The sequence below is a fragment of the Chlorocebus sabaeus genome, chromosome 8 (genome assembly GCF_047675955.1).
Source record: "Chlorocebus sabaeus isolate Y175 chromosome 8, mChlSab1.0.hap1, whole genome shotgun sequence".
Classification (NCBI taxonomy): Eukaryota; Metazoa; Chordata; class Mammalia; order Primates; family Cercopithecidae; genus Chlorocebus; species Chlorocebus sabaeus.
The window spans coordinates 74,748,500-74,760,562 of NC_132911.1; the positions used below are offsets into that span (position 1 = coordinate 74,748,500).

Consider the following 12,063-nt stretch of genomic DNA (forward strand, 5'->3'; position numbering starts at 1 on the left):
GGGATGGTGTTAAACTATGAGAAACGCTCCCCATGATCGAATCACCTCCCACCAGGCCCTACTTCCAACACTGGGGATTACAATTGACCATGAGATTGAGGTGGGGACACAGATCCAAACCATATCACTGTATATAAATATGCATTTTAAACAACTAGGATAATAGTTTTTAGGACATATAGTGTTGTCTATTTATATTTTAAAAAGCATGTTTAATAACCAAAGCTTATTTTATGTCTGAGACTAGCCAGCAGTGACACTTGAAGTACGCAGGAAAAGAGTCTTCCTCATTTTTTAGCTTTGGGGCCTAAAGTTTTACCCTAAAATTTGCATCTGCTTAAGCTGCCCTCTTCGCACATCTTCCTTGGAGGAGTAGCTGCTAGGTACAGAGGATTCTGACACCAGAACATGCTCCTTTACAAAGAGTGCAAGCACTGGATTCCCTTGGGCTAAGGGAGGAGGATTGGAGCTCTAGAGGAGGAAAAAGTGAGGCAGAAGGGAAGCTTGCAAGGAAATCATGAAAAATCTACATTTGTAGAGACACCCTAATTAAATCTTTCCTTCAGTATTATCTGTGAGAAGAAATATGTTTTTTCCACCAGGGCCTCTCTCACATTTAGAAGACAAACTAACACAGCTCCCTTAGCTAAATATTTATCTGACAGAAACTGAGAGTTCGAAAGAATAGTTCAAAAGAAACTATCACAGTGGAAGAGAGTGAGCTTGGAATTTGATCGTAAGACCCTGATCACCCCACGATCCAGCAGGTGGGGCCCAGGAAGATTAGATCAGTTGAGAAAAATAAATAGGTAGAATTTGTAGAATTTATAGAAAAATAAATATGTAAAAAATATGTAGAGTTTTATTGCACAGCTGAGTTATGTGAATAAATTTATAATTCTGTTATACCTGTATTAAGCCTCTCCCCCCAGCCTGGGCAACACAGGGAGACCCCGTCTCTACAAAAAAATAAAAAATAAAAAAATAAAAGAAAGGAAAAAAGAAATTAGCCAAATGTGGTGGTGCACATCTCTAGTCCCAGCTACTTGGGGGCTGAGGTGGGGGGATCCCTAGAGTTGGGGAGGTAGAGGCAGTAGTGAGTTGTGATTGCACTACTGCATTGTAGCACAGGTGACAAAGCAAGACCTTTTCTCAAAAAGTAATAAAAAAAAATGATAAAATAAATCCCCTCCCCTAAACCCCTACCTCTTGCTAATGAATCCAAGCCAGGCACTCAGCATTGGGATACATCTGCTAACACAGGCCTGGGCCCTCATGCCACCTGGGTGAATTATGGGGCATCTGTCTGCTTAGCCAGTTCAGAAAATAAACTACAGTATCATTTTTTCCTGTCTTCCAGCTTCTGTGTAATCTGATTTCCCTTCCACACTTGCTCACCCACATCACTGAAGACCTGCCCTGAACTGCGCCACTTAACCCCTGCCTGCTTCCTAAGGGTGCCATCTCCCTAAGGACTGGCCTTGCTCGTCATGTTCACAAGTGATGTCTAAGGGATTTGGTTTCACCAGGTATCCAAGAGGCTGCTCTATTTAACAAAATATTGCTGCCTTCTGGGAAACCTCCACCACACCTGTGGCAGCCCAGAGAAGACAAACAGTAGTTCTGCTTCTTGAATGCTCTAAATAGGCTTATTGACTTCCTGGGGCCAAAATGAGCTTGACTTTAAACATCAGGTACAGTTTATTTTGTACTATGTCAAATCTGGGGTGCATAATCTCATTTAAACTTCATGAAACTCTACGACCTAAATACTTACATGTCCCCATTATAAAGATGAGAAAATTGAGCTTTAGAGGGTGTTATGGGCTGTCTGTTTGTGTCACCCACCCTAAAATTCATCTGTAGAAGCCTTAAACGCCAATGTGATGGTATTTGAAGGTGGGGGCCTTTGGAAGGTAATTAGGCTTAGATGACATCATAGGGATGGAGTCACCATAATGAGATTAGTGTTCTTACAAGAAGAGAAAGACTAGAGCTCACTTTCTCTTCCATGTGAGGACATAAGAAGACTGCCATCTTCAAACCAGCAAGATAGTCCTCACCAAAACCAGGCCATACCGGCACCCTGATCTCTGACTTCCCAGCCTTCAAAGAAATAAATGTTTGTTGTTGAAGCCACTCAGTCTGTGGTATTCTGTTACAGCAACCCTAGAAGACTAAGACAGAGAGGCTAAGTAACCTGCTCATGGTTATTCTACTGGTAAGTGATAGTGAACCTAAAAGATAAAGCGGTTGTCTTGACACCAAACCTGAATCTATAACCATGATTCTTACCTGCCTTTCCTGTGGCCCAGTGGTTTCCAGTGACATTGGGCTGTCAGTCTGAGAAGTATCCTATAATACTGGCTTTACATTGGCCCCAACTGATCCTTGGACGCTGCAGGCATGGCAAATATTTTCCTGGAAGGAAGAGAATAAACCAATAATGACTCTTGCTTGCTTCGTGGAGCTCCACAATAACTATGGGAGTCCTGTGTTTTACTTGCTCAGATGGGCAGAAATGGACAGATTTGCCCCATAGGGGTAAATATTCCCTAGGTGGAAATTATTACGATGACTACTTTGCAACCCTTGAGAAAATGTGCACCAGAAACTTGGCATTCAATCAAATATCCATTTGCTTCCTGTCTGACTCTCTTACTGGCATGAGATCTCCATGAGCACAGAGATTTTGTTTTGTTCACTGCAGTGTCCCAGGCACGGAGAGCAGTGCTTTCCACCAAGTGGCTGGCTACTTGATCCATGCTCTTGAAAAGTGAATCCCTGTCTTCCCTAAGAGACAGGAAATGTGATTCAAATCCCTTGAGTTAAAATGTTAGAAAGACACCTTCAGCCACTTAAAGTTACAACACACAGGATAGTGCGGGCGACTGGCACCAGGGTGAGTCTGAGCTGAATGTGGGTTAGAGTCCAGGACCGTCCAGACCTAGAGCCAAGACAAGGGACAGGGGAGAGGCAGCCATAGCATAAAGCAGAACCGGGGTGGAGAGTCAGAGCCAGGCTGCAGGGTGAGGGGAGGAGCAGAACTGAGGTCTCAGAAAGCCCCGATAGTACCACATTCTGAGTCACTGCAGGGAAGGAAAAGTTCAAGAATTCCCTCTAGATTTCACCTCATTCCCTGGAAAAGAGGTTATCAGAGAATTCAGTAGTCAAATATGATAATATGTATTGGATATGTAGTGTGTGCACGGCTCCGATCTGAGCACTTACATGGATTGGTTCGTTTAATCCTCACACCAACTGATGTAGCCAGAGGCTGAGCCATCAAAGTTACCCAGGAAGCCACAGAGTCTGGATTTGAACCCCATCAGACTGGCTCCAGGCCTGCAGCTCTTCATGAATGTGGAGGTCTCAGGGTAATGGCATCTATCCAGAGTCCTACTACAGACTGCCTACATCAGACAAAATATTCTTGGTAATTTAGACCAATGATGTCATAATATCAACTGATGGTTGAAAAAATAAGGGGTTTGTATGCACAATGAAATAAAGTTTTCCTAAAGTTCTGAAAGTCTCAGAATCACGACGGCTCTGGTAGGGTTTCTTCCCTTTTTGGAATATCACACACAATGGAAATTGCATAGGGAGCTTGGGACACCTGTCTCTGTCAGGAACTTGACCTTGCTGAGCACATAAGAACCCACCCATCATGTGGCAGGCACCACAGGAGGCACAGGGAATGCCCAGGTGACTAAGACACAGCCCTGCCCTCAAGGCGCTCTTGGGGCAGCCCTGCATTTGCTCCCCTCATACAAATGACCAGGGCAGTGGAAAAATGGAAAATATGCACTTGCACAAAGATGTCACCTTATTGCTGCGGGGTTCCTTGAACACCAAACTTCTCTAGTTTTTTTTTTTTTTTTTTTTTTTTTTTTTTTTTTTGAGATGGAGTCTGGCTGTGTCGCCCAGGCTGGAGTGCAGTGGCCGGATCTCAGCTCACTGCAAGCTCCGCCTCCCGGGTTTACGCCATTCTCCTGCCTCAGCCTCCCGAGTAGCTGGGACTACAGGCGCCCGCCACCTCGCCCAGCTAGTTTTTTGTATTTTTTAGTTGAGACGGGGTTTCACCGTGTTCGCCAGGATGGTCTCGATCTCCTGACCTCGTGATCCGCCCGTCTCGGCCTCCCAAAGTGCTGGGATTACAGGCTTGAGCCACCGCGCCCGGCCAACTTCTCTAGTTTTAAAAGTTAAATCAGAAACAAAAGAGTCTTTGCTGGGATGGCTTATGCCTGTAATCCCAACACTTCGGGAGTCCAGGGTGGGACGATCACTTAAGCCCAGGAGTTTGAGACCAGCCTGGGCAACAGAGTGAGACTTTGACTCTACAAAAAAAATTAAAAATTAGTCTTGCATGGTGGTGCATACCTGTAGCCTCAGCTACTTTGGAGGCTGAGGTGGGAGGATTGCTTGAGTCTGGGAGGTCGAGGCTACACTGAGCTGTGATTGCATCACTGCACTCCAGCCTGGGCAACAGAGCAAGACCCTGTCTCAAAAACAACCAAAAAATCTTTACTGAAATCTACCTGAAGGGATTTCTTCTACCTTAAATATATGAGACCACACACACACACACACACACACATACAAACACACACACCTGACATGCACAAAAGCCACCTTGCCTAATATGCATTTTAGCCAGAGAAAATGATCATAACTGAGTAGACTTAGAAATAAGATTTCCTAGTAACAACTACAAGTAAAACTTCTCTTTTCATAGAAAACACAAAATTAAACCTTAAAGCCCAGTAATATATAATTAAAATGAAAACCTTTTAGAACCACTGCTTTTCCTAGGAGGCACTGCTCGGAATCCCCTGCCAGCTGGCTGGGTGTGTGTGTGAAAGATCGTAATATTTCAGGAGTTGCCCTTGCACGAGACATTTTTCTCAGCATTGCTCGTGGTTCATGGCCACGCTGCCCGGGCACCTGCAGGATCAGTCAGTTTGCACAAGCAGCTTCCCAAGTGAATGACGTACCTCCCTTTTCTGTTGTTCCCAAAGACCAACATCTGTCAGAGATCAGCATATGCATCCGCGTATTAAAGCGCTCACTGTTCTAAGACCCTGCACTTAATTTTCCCTTGGGTAAACAGAGCCAATAATGGATAAATACTGAAGGATCAAATATCCTTAAACTATCGGAGAAAGCTGTGAGTGCAGACTTTAATCCACATCTGAAGTGAGAAAAAAGAGAAAGCAAAACGCTATGACAGAGGCTCTCCAAATCATGAGGGGGGAACACAGGATGGAGTTCATGCCACTGGCTGTGTAACAGCTTGGGAAGCATCTCTATGAATGGCCATGGGAAGGGCAGTTAGGACTCTACAAGTAAGTGCATTTAAATGTTGAATACATTGCGATCCAAACAAATGATCTTTGCACTTTTCAGAAATGAATAGCAGAAGGCCTTGCCTCCTCCTAAGCACAGTCAACCTGACACTCTGTAACCATACACTGAAAGATTTTTACAAACGTCCTACTAATTGCATTTTGAGGCACGTTCCACTAGGAAGATGAACTTTGGACAGGCTGACAGTGTTGGCCTTTGCGGACATGGTTGGTCTTCTAATGGCTGAGCCAGCCCCTAGGGGAAACACACAGCTTGAGCTTATCTTTTAAGTATAAACTTCTGAGGATGAACCTTCCAGCCTCTCTGGAATTCTTGTCTAATACAGGAACATGATGTATTTTATACATTTCTACACACTTTTTCTTTTAAAAGAATCATTTCAACCTTTAAGATAATTTTGCCTGAAAAGATTATCCTATCCAAACTTTATCTCTTCACCTTATGCAGTCACACAATTATTTTCTGATTTGCTTTAAGAAATAGAAACATTCAGCCTTTCAGATTAGAAATTTCTTTCTTGTAACGTAAAATAGAGATGCTTCCTTATTACTTAAAAAGAGTACATAAATCAATCTCGCCAAGGACTGGTATTCATCATAACCTTGTGTCTGTCTAACCTAAACCATCCAGGTCTACTTTTGAATTATCCTTATTTGGAAACTTCAAAACAAGGTTAAATATGCAGCTGATGGCTTTGGTAATAAATTGCTACTAGTAAAGCAGAAGGAGAAGCTCCAAGTGAGATGTTCCTGGGAAAAGCAGGCTGGCATCATCCACAGAAGAGCCACAAACATGTCTACACTGAATTGTTGTCCACCTCCAAAATTGCTGCCATATCCAGGCAGCTGCCATTAGCCCTTTCCTGTAGGAGGTGGGGTGTCTGCTTCCATTCAGCCTTGTCTGTAAAACACCCGGATAACCTGCAGAATGGACAAAGCAAAATATCACCTACACATGAGTAAGAGAAGCAGGACAGCCCATCCAACTCGAAGGCAATGAAAAGATTTGGTGTAATCCAAAGAAAAATTTGGACTAATGTAGGAACTTGGGTTCCCTGTTATCTCTTTTGTAAGAGTGAGCTGTTAGTAAAATGCTGAAAGCAAACAAAAGATGTAGACAGCAGCTCCAAAGAACTATATCACATTTATTTTTCAATGGATTAAAGAATGGTTAAGTCTTGAGAAGTCAACGAATAAATCAGAACACATAGAACCTATAAATAATATATGAGTTGAATACATAACCAACTGTGTTAAAGCTCCATTAGTAAAAAGATGAATAACCAAGAAGGCAGACAGCAAAAAAATAAATAAAATTGCTGTCACTAGTGAGAGCTCTTCATTCTTATTGCTTATGTTTTTGCAATAAGCAAATTTATGTAGTGAAGACAAACTAACAGACAAGCATGTGAGTTTGAGGCAATGGTTGTATGACTTCGTCATTTTGAAGACCATTTGACAACATTTCTCCTTTTGTAATTGCATGACTTCAAGTATTTGTTAATTTCTTTTCTGGAAAATTTATTTCTGTGTTTCCACATTCCTCAGAACAAGAGACCTTCCAGACTTGTCTTGCATGCGCACATATCACATGTGATATTTTCTCATATGATAGGCACAATTAATCTGCAAGCTGAGTATTATCATTATTTTAAAATAAGCAAAGTAAAGGCTTTTTGAGGCTAGAAAAAGTGCTTGTAGACAGTGTATAAAGTGTTAGACTTCTAACCCAGATGTATCTGAACCCCAAGTCTAGTGTAATACATTCTGCTGTCCCCTTCTTAAAAAAGCAGATAGAAAAGCAGATTACTGCCTTTTTAACACCAACAGCTTCTTTTTAATTTTTTATTTCTTTTTCATCAGTCCCAAGTTTTGTAGAATTTTGACCAGCAAACAAATGATTAAAATTAAGTCACAACACATTATCTATTTGTATTCACAGAAAACATTTATTAAAATAAGAGCATATGACCAACATGAGATAATACTGAGCCAATATCATTCCATTAAAAGGGTTTTCAGAAATATATTCTTAGTAGTCTATTCGAGGACCAGAATAATAGTGTTTAAATGTTTAATCTGTATGATTAGGCCTTTTGGAATATTAACAAGAGCCATCCGGTGGGCCTCTTGAACTCCAGGGATCAGTGGTCTCTAACCTGCCATCAGAAGACACTAGATTCTGTGTTTTTAAATAACAGAAGCAGGTGATGTGATTGTGCTTTTCGTGAGAAAGCATTACCTTGAGGCAGAAATCCTTTCATATACCAAGCTAAATCCCTCCTGCTCCAGTGTAAACCCATTTCCTCTTCTGGCCTCTGGAGAAAAGGGAACAGCTGCTGGGTGTCTTTTAACTCTTCCTCTGGGGCCCAGGGGGCTGGGCCACTTTACTGTCAGTGCACCACATTGTAAGCCATGTTGGACAGATTCCTAATGAATGTTAGGTTTGTTATCCCCACTCTCATTTCCCAACATATTTTCCAGGTTCTCTTTTTGTTGTGCAAGTAGGGATTTAGATTCTGGGGATCCGGACATAAAAGCTTCAGACTCGGGAATTATCTCACAGGACTGCTTGTATTCTTCATGTAGCACCAGGCTGAAGGAGAATGAAAATCTGATACCATGATAGCTGAAACTAATATCTGTTGCTGCTATTCCAATTGCATTTAGTACTTCTGGAAATTCTTGCCTCGGATCACAGTCATATTACCAGCTGGGGTCAAAATACCATATGAGGGATTCATATTTCTGTCTAATTCATTATACTGATGGTTTTTATGAAGCATCTGGAATTGGAAGTACTGGAAGGATTCACAGGGAATCCATTTGAAGCCATGACAAAACTGTTTTCCATTGATCAGTCAAATCCTGCTCAATCGGGAAATGACATTTTCAGTTCTCATCAAGTCCATTTTTAATATCCTGTTAACAAACAAAAATATAGATACAAAAATAATATTTAAGCCCACACTTAGAGAATCCTAGGGAAAATTCCAGAAAGAATTTGATGCATCTCCTTCTATCCCACACAAACCAAAATCCATGTTTGTCAGACAAAATCTTTTTCTCTTATTGTGTTGCTTTGGATCTTCATGTCTGAAACATCAAATAACCCTTGTAACAATATTTAAAATAAATCCTAATCTTTTATGCAGCTACTTAATGGAACCAACTTTCCAACTATTTGCTATCTCACTAAGAAATACAAAACAAGTATTCTAAAATGTATCGGTTCCAATTTGTAGAAAAAAAGAAATCACACAGAGGTCAGGTCAAAGGCATTATTTTCTGTCAGCCCAGGTTATCATCAAGTCGAGATTCCAGGAAGAAGTGTATGCATCCAAGGACAACTATTACCTCAGGTGGTTCCTGAGAAAACCCAAATGTGTATTACAGAACTGTCCTTCCTCTATAACCTTTAATTTTTATAACAATTTTCAAATCTTTTTATTTCCCTTTGGCTTCTGAGCCTCCACAAATAACTTTCTAAAGTCATTCTCTTTAAACTATTAGAACAAATACTGACTGGAAGAGTTCAAATACTGACTGGAAGAGTTCTGCAAAAAAAAGACACTAAAAATTGGCCTTCCTACTGAAAAAAAAAAAAAAAGGGCCTCCTAAGGAGCAGGATTCAGATGAAAATCTAGCGAATTCAACTTGACTGGCTTTTCTAAACCATGTATACAATCTCCACAGACACTTTCTGTGGGCAAAAGTCAGGCATGTATTGGGGTGTAAACCTTGGTGGAAGAGGGATATTCACATGGAAGAGAAGAGGAGAGGGAGCAAGTTCCAGGTCAATTTATAGCTCTAATTCCATCTAATCTTAAAAATAAAGTTTATATCATGAATGTTTTTGTCAGAGGCATTTGAACCAGAGCAGCTCCATCTTGAATAGGAACTGGGTAAAATAAGGCTGAGACGTACTGGGCTGCATTCCCAGACAGTTAAGCATTCTAAGTCACACGATGAGAGAGGAGGTTGGCGCAAGATATAGGGCCATAAAGATCTTGCTGATAAAACAGGTTGTAGTAAAGAAGCCGACTAAAACCCACCAAAACCAAGATGGCCACGAGAGTGACCTCTGGTCATCCTCACTGCTACACTCCCACCAGAGCCACAACAGTTTACAAATGCCAGGGCAATGACAGGAAGTTACCCTATATGGTCTAGAAAGAGGAGGCATAAATAATCCACTCCTTGTTTAGCATATCATCAAGAAATCATCATAAAAATGGGCAACCAGCAGCCCTCAGTGCTGCTCTGTCTATGGAGTAGCCACTCTTTTGTTCCTCTATTTTATTAATAAAGTTGCTTTCACTTTACTCTACGGACTCGCCCTGAATTCTTTCTTGCAGGAGATCCAAGAACCCTCCCTGAGGGTCTGGATTGGGACCCCTTTCCTGTAACATTTTTATTGAAAACTAACAACTTCATTTCCGCTACCAACTAAAGTAAAAGAAGGATAACTACACTGGTGCATATATGTATACATAATTTTATGACACTAAGTAATTTTTGATAAACATAAATATAATCACGTAATTCACCCTCCCTCTACAGCTAAATTCATCCTGGGCTTACTCATACTGTTCTTCACAAAAGCTAAATATGATAACGTGCAAGGCACTTGCACAACCTGTATCTCATCTCTCAATATTCCTTGATATTGCCTGTGCTTCTGATATACTGAACTGTTTTCAGCTTCTGAAAATGTTATATTTTCTAAAACCTCTGTGCCCCTAAACATGCCATGCCTTTTGTATAGAATTCCCCTCCCTCTCCTCTTCTCTTCCATGTGAATATCCCTCTTCCACCAAGGTTTACACCCCAATACATGCCTGACATTTGCTGAGTAGTCTATTCTCTCTGTCCCTCCTTTGATCAAGACTGAATTAAATTATCCTCCTTTGTCTTCCCACAACTTCTTGTGTCATCATTATTTTCATCATTCCTACTGGAGGAACAATACCATGAGATTAACAACTGGCTGGTTACCAACTGGCAGCCAGAAGAGTAGGTGGGGCAGCTCCTGAGGGGCACCTGTTGCCTTTGCTGAGCAGCTTGTGCAATGGCTTCCAGCACCAGGAGTGCTAGCTTGTACTAGAAGAGGGTGGGTCTCCCCAGGGTGGGCGTGGGCCCCCCCATCGTAAGCTCTGTGGCTCAGGAGGTTGTGCAGAGTCAACATCCTCAGAGCCAACCATTTAGATTTCCTGTCCCTGAGCCTGGCAAATGGCAAGCACTTCCAGTTCTAGCTACTGAGAAAACTGGGGCAGGAGGGTCACTTGAACCCAGGAGTTCAAATTCAGCATGGGCAACACAGCAAGACCCCATCTCTAAATAAATAAACAAACAAATAAAATAAATTAACAGATGTCTTGTCCCCAACCCGAGCCTCAGGATCTCAGGTTTTCTTAACCAGTGATCTGACCTTAACCTGGCAGACATGCCTTGGCCGAGCATTCAGACATCTCTGGCACTCCATGACTCTATTGGATCATCAGTCTACTGCCTAACTACCTCTGCACTTTCAGCACAAGAGAGAAGGACCTCTTTGTCACCCTGTAACTGCTTGTTAATGACCCTCTTTCCAGTTATCCTTCTATGGGGCACTTATACAACTTAGCAATAACTAGCCAGCTCTGCAGACTTTGTAGGTGTTCTTCCAAATGCTCAAATCATCACAGCTGTAATCATTGTACTTCATCTGGACATTTCTCCAGGTCACCACCTGAGAAATTAAACTCCAGGGACTACCTGTATCTTCCATGGCACTCATGATGGTATTCTCTTCACCTGCCAGGTGACGACAGATCCAGTACCAAATCTCCATGTTACTCAGGTTTTCTTGAACCACTCTCAGAATTACTTGTATTAAAAAACCTTTGAGAAGCAGATGCCAAAATGAGGTTAGATGTGCAACAGATGTATTAGAGGAAATATCCGGAAGGGAAAGAGAGGAGGTGGGACAGCCTTTGGATCAGGATTCAGGTATAACCCCTGTAAAGGAGAGGGAAGGAAGGAAGGTTGCACAGGAAGAGCCACAGACTGGAATGCATTTCTAAAAGTTTTAGCTCAGCTAGTGGGGAGTCTTTGAGCAAAAGTTGCCAAAGTCAGACACTGCAAAAGTTAGGCACTGGCCAGGAGTAGCCTATAGGAAGTGCAGGCCTGGTAGGAACACAGTGGTAGGCTCAAATCTCAGCACCTGAAGCCATCTATCAAACACCTCCTCTAGCAGACATGTGAGGGGCATACTTTTACAGCCACCACAGTCATCCAGTTGGCAAATGACTGGCCTTATTATAAAATATAGATGGGTAGTTTAACTGTGCATAGTTTCTATATGTATGAATTTCATTTACAATTATTTAGTTAAATAACAGCAATCCTCCAACAAATTTCACAGTATATTAAGTGGGAGTAATTGTATAAAGTACAGACTTTGCTGCTAGCTCTTTTCCCACAGATCACTACATTAATAGCAGATGCTTATCATAAACAATGGACCACTAATGCTACTTCTTCCAGTCTGTTGGTGATGGGTCACTGCGCCTCAGTTATTCAGTTCCTGCACAGACAGCAAAATGTGTGTTGGTATCAGTGCCTTGTCTCCCAGAGGTAAACCCATGTGACATTTACACAAATGGATAATCAGAAAAGGAAACTGGCCAACAAATATGATACTGAAACACAC

The 12,063-nt window shown here is 41.8% G+C and overlaps 1 long non-coding RNA gene across 1 annotated transcript in view; it reads right to left on the reverse strand.

Annotated features, from left to right (window-relative positions):
* LOC103236956 (uncharacterized) overlaps positions 1 to 12,063 on the reverse strand; it is a 189,441-nt gene that overhangs the window by 73,463 nt on the left and 103,915 nt on the right. The window contains exon 2 of the long non-coding RNA XR_498465.3: positions 2,296 to 2,421. This is a non-coding gene — a long non-coding RNA (uncharacterized lncRNA). The remainder of the gene's footprint in view (positions 1 to 2,295; positions 2,422 to 12,063) is intronic.